The 5059-nt window shown below is 36.4% G+C and overlaps 1 long non-coding RNA gene across 1 annotated transcript; it reads left to right on the top strand.

Annotated features, from left to right (window-relative positions):
* The first annotated feature begins 1904 nt into the window (after positions 1 to 1904).
* Positions 1905 to 4297, top strand: LOC111390587. Its single transcript, XR_002701941.1, has 3 exons — positions 1905 to 2791; positions 3095 to 3210; positions 3988 to 4297. It is a non-coding gene; the product is annotated as an uncharacterized LOC111390587 (long non-coding RNA).
* The last annotated feature ends 762 nt before the right edge of the window (positions 4298 to 5059 follow it).

Here is a 5059-nt window from a genome sequence, read left to right as displayed (position 1 = left end):
TTTCAATTAATCTTTCCGTTTATTTATTTGTGTTGTTGTGCGCAATGCTTTCAATTAACTGGTTACTAATTGCTTGATTTGGTGTTCTAAATTTTGGCACTCGAGAGAGGCAAAATTTAGGCGTGATCTAAGATAACATAACCTAGATTTCATAGGTTTCGAGAGAAAATGCGAATCTTTGAGGCATGTTTTAATTAAGAATCACGTGCTTGATAATTTTTATGTTTTAATTCGGAATAGAGATATTGGAATTAGAATCTAGAAATAGATTTTATTTGGCGCTCGGGAGAGGGAAATAGAACCACTTTAGTGTTCTTGCCTATAAATTTTGGAAAGATCAATAGAAATAGTTATACGGGTGAAAAACATTGTCGAAGGTATGGTGAAATCATTCCCTAGGTATTCAAAATTTGATAAGAAACTTCATAATTTGCTCCCATTTACTTGCGTCGTTCATTCCATTTATTTTAATTTAATTTAAAAATATTGTTTCTCATTTTGATCATCTAAATAAAGTGAGGGCTAAAATAATTATAGTACTCAATTAATTCGAATATTAATCCCTGTGGGTTCGACATCCTTCTTCAAAACTATATTACAAAACTTGACACCGTACACTTGCGGTATAAAATCACGTTGCATAAATCGCGTGGCAGATTTCCAATACCAATGAGAGTAAATCTACAAGTGGATATGTATTTACATTAGCAGGCGGTGCTGTCTCCTAGAAATCCACTAAGCAAACCTGCATTGCTAGATCTACTACGGAATCTGAGTTCATAACTTTAGATAAGGCAGGTGAGGAGGCTGAATGGTTAAGGAATTTTCTTATGGATGTTCCTTTGTGGTCTAAACTATTTCCAACTATTTCAATACATTGTGACAGTCAAGCAGCTATCTCAAGAGCTCAAAATTCATCCTACAATGGAAAGTCTAGACATATTCGTAGGAGGCACAATACTGTGCGTCAGCTGCTTAAGGATGGGATTATAGCTATTGACTATGTGAAGTCAAGTGATAACATTGCTGACCCATTATCCAAAGGATTGGCTAGAGAGCTAATTCAACACACATCGAGAGGGATGGGGCTAAAGCCTATTATTTATTAGATCACCTATAATGGAAATCCAACCTTGCAATTGGAGATCCCATGGTCAAGGTTCAATGGGACAACAAAGTTATTGGAGTGGTCTGTGGGGGTACTACATTGGATTTATTCCAAACCCCTCCCTATGATGCGTAGTATCAACTGTATTGATTAGAGGATGAGCTAATGCTCTTAATGCTTACTATAGCTGATATTTAGTGGGGGTCTTTAGATACAGTGCACCCTTGATAGTAGCACCTATTTGAGTGTGGAAGTGAGACCGCTTTCTATGAGAATTGAGGCAAATTCTCTAGAGCACTCAAAGAAACTGGGAAAGTTCATGGCCGAAATGAACACAGCCGCGAGAACTCAATGACTGTTCTAGAAATCATGTGTGTGTTCTATTGTCTCAGTTTGCATTTATAATTGTAGAGTTCAAGACATAGTTCACTCTACAGTTAGTAAGCTCGATAGAATATACAAAGCCAAGGTTCAAGTCGATAGACACCTAAGCCTGCATGATTTCTACCGTATTCCAGAGTGATATTTTCATTTATCTTATTTCTTTCACGTGGGGGATTGTTATATATTTATGGTATAAATATAAAATGTGAAAGAAATAATCAAATTAGATAAACTACCATAGTGGTGGGAAATGTGGCATTTGTGTGGGACGTCAGGGGTTCGAGTCACTCCCCACGCGGATATTAAAATGTCTTGATTGGGGCCTTGGGCTTCCTTGACTAAAATAAATGATTTTTTTATTATTTAATGGGTAAAACTAGCCAGTATTTTCTGACTGTTTGTTTTTGTAACAACCCACTGACAGTCATTAAAATACCCACTACTCAGTCATTAAAATTCTGAATTAATCTCTGATCATGGTGGAAGCTGTTACTTCCATCTTGCCTATATAAATCTATATCTCGTTTTGTGAAAAGACACATAAAAGAAAACAGTAAAATCATCTTCTACGAATCCTTCCTTTTCATATTCTGAATTTCTTATCCTTGAATTTTTACATATATTCTGGAGTACAACCGATAGTTCTGAAAAAATCATTTGTGATTACTGTACAAGTGGTTTATGATCGTTGTATCCTGGGAGTGATTGTCCACGGAGGTCGCAGCAGTTATCGACGGGCAATTTCACTTTAGGACATCATGCTGTCACGAGACTCGATCAGGCGATAAGTTTTCTTTTTGCATTTTACCGTTCTGAACATTACTGCAACTAATTATTATTCCAACATCAAGTGCCCATATACTAATCATTTTTTGGGCGTATACATTTTCAATGTTGCGCATAAAAATCTACAATGTTAATGCTTTGATAGTTTGACATGTGTGTGGGGTCGGTGCTAATATCAAAGTACATACAAAATGCAGTAGTACACAAATTTGATGAACTCTTCTCCGGCAGGTCAAAGTAGGCGAATAAATGTTAGTTCAACAATATCAACTATTAAGTGATTGAAACTATATCTTTACAATCTAAAGGAATCCCTAATAAATAATGACTAATTCATGATTTAATTGATGTTAAAATAGGACAAAAGAGCAGCTTGGCTATGATGTTGATTGTAACACATGGGTAACATTCGGCATATAGGGATACTGTTTCCAAGTTCAATCTTCTAAGCACGATCCTGTGTACTTGCTAGAGAGGATTGACAACTTCATAAACGGCCTTGAAGAGATGTTGGTTAGTTTGAAATCCTTCTTTCTTTAATGCATTCTGGCCTCGATGGTTCTCTGTTTTTCACTAACATCAATCAACATTTGGTTAGATTCTTTCTTGTGGCCAGCATAGTAATTGTGCACTGTAGTAGTTTGAGGAATATTTTGCATTGAAATATTAGGTATTGAGATCACACCATATATTTGCATTGTCTGAAATCTTCTACTTTTTTCATTTCTTATTCAAAATGAAATTTTGCAATATTGTTTTTGAAAGTGTTGAATTATATTTATATGCTTCCTCGTTAAATATTTGTTCACTATGCAGAATGGATTCAACAACGATTTGTTTGAGAATTACAGAGGTGCATTAATGGGCAACATTTAGGAAGATCTACCCTTTTTTACTGATAGAATTGGCCAGGGCTAAAACATTTGTTATAGGTAATGGACTGCTTTGTTGATTTTATGTTGTATAGTGATTTAAACCTCTTTTCTGAACTGTCATGTTAACTGTTGGGCTGTGATGACCAATGACCTTTCTGGGCTGTGATGACAAATGGGCTAAAGCCCAATAACTGTTTTAACAATTTAGGCTCTTGCCCAATAACATGACCCGATCCGCCCCGGCCCAATGGTAGATAAAACGTGTTTTTGGGCGTGGCATATTTTAATGCAGCCAAACACGCCTTATTCAGTTATATGGATGCCTCCTGACCGTCGGATTGAAACTTGATCTAAGGGTGCCTTTGTTGGATATAAATACTTGGCCCCTTTTGCCCTAATTCACTTGGACCGTCATTTTTCTCCTCTCTCCAGCTGCGGCTGAGGTTCGAGAGTCTTCCAAACCCTCTCTTCTTCTTCGTGAGAATCCAATCTCTGATTGGATCTGGTTTCTGTGTGATTCCGTCTTTGTGATACATAATACTCTGTGTATTGGAGAGTTTGGTGTGTGATTTTACCCCTTGTGGTTTCCTTTAACTGATAGAGGAAAACCTTAGGGTTTGGGGCGATCGGTGTGGGTCATACAGAAGGGTACAATCCTGTATTTTCTTGAGTCTGAGCCCTATTGTTGAAAGGAACTTCATCTTGATGCCGTGTGGTTCGAGTTTTGGGTGAACGGCAGAGGATTTGTTATTCTGCCATATTTTCTTGTTTATTTTCTGTGGTTTTGTACTGATAGTTTGTTGTAACATTAACCTTTGGTGGCTTGTCTTACAGGTGTAATAATGACACTCTAGAATTTGGAGTAGCTGACTCTTTTGAGAAGTCGGATATTATCAACTGGTACAATACTTACCTAAAGAAGCCCTCTACAAAGTGTAGAAGACTTGCTATTCGAGTGTGGGGTTGCAATACAGACATGAAAATTTTAAATGAGCAACCATCGTATAGAAAAGAACTTAAAGATGTAGAAGCTTTCAAAAACTCATTTGACTTCTATCCAGGTTATGATTTTTGATTGAAACAAAAATTAATTCAAGATATTTGTCTTCCACGGTAGTTGATATTGAAATCTTGAATTCAATTCTGTTTCTGATTTTTGTCTCTTTTTCTATTTCAATTCAATTTTTTTTGAAATTTTTTCAATCTCAATTCAGCACAAATGAGGACAATATTTGAACACAAATCAAGCTATTATGATGTTGCCAAAAATGTTTGTAGTTACTTAACTTACAAACATAGGATTTGACTAGGTTAATTCACTTTATATCTATACTAATTAATCACATAAAAGATTTGGCTGAATTTACTAGTAATGTAGATTTTTATTTTTTGAATGATTGTGATACGATTCTACTATTTTCTTGAATCTACATTCTTCAAACTTTTACGTTCTCCAAAAGGCGAGAAAAAAAAAACAATTCTCTCCCACACTTCCACAGGGACATTAATGGATGTCTTGCTCAATTCCCCTAGATCTTATTCATGGACATAGTGTTTTCCCTATTCAGTCGAAGAAACTATTTTGGCCCTTTCTACATGTACACCGCCTAAACTTTTATCACTAGTTCAATTAAATTCCCAACTTTTTAGGAGCTATTAAAATGACCTGATTGGGCTCATATTTTAGGATCCAATAATTAAACTCAATCAAACCAGCCTAAGACTATCCAATATAATTATCCATGTTTACTTAGGGATGTAAATTTGGTTCGTTGGCTCGTTGGGCTCATGGCTCAAAAGCCAGAGCCGACTTGACTCGTGGCTCTGAGGGATCGAGCTCAGGCTCTGGCCGAGCCATATTTTGAGGCATCGATTTGAGCCCGAGCTAGTTTGAGCTACACGGGCC

Source organism: Olea europaea, unplaced genomic scaffold, assembly GCF_002742605.1.
Source record: "Olea europaea var. sylvestris unplaced genomic scaffold, O_europaea_v1 scaffold69, whole genome shotgun sequence".
Taxonomy (NCBI): Eukaryota; Viridiplantae; Streptophyta; class Magnoliopsida; order Lamiales; family Oleaceae; genus Olea; species Olea europaea.
The sequence above is the reverse complement of the archived record's forward strand: the minus strand, read 5'-3'. Positions and strand labels throughout refer to the sequence as shown.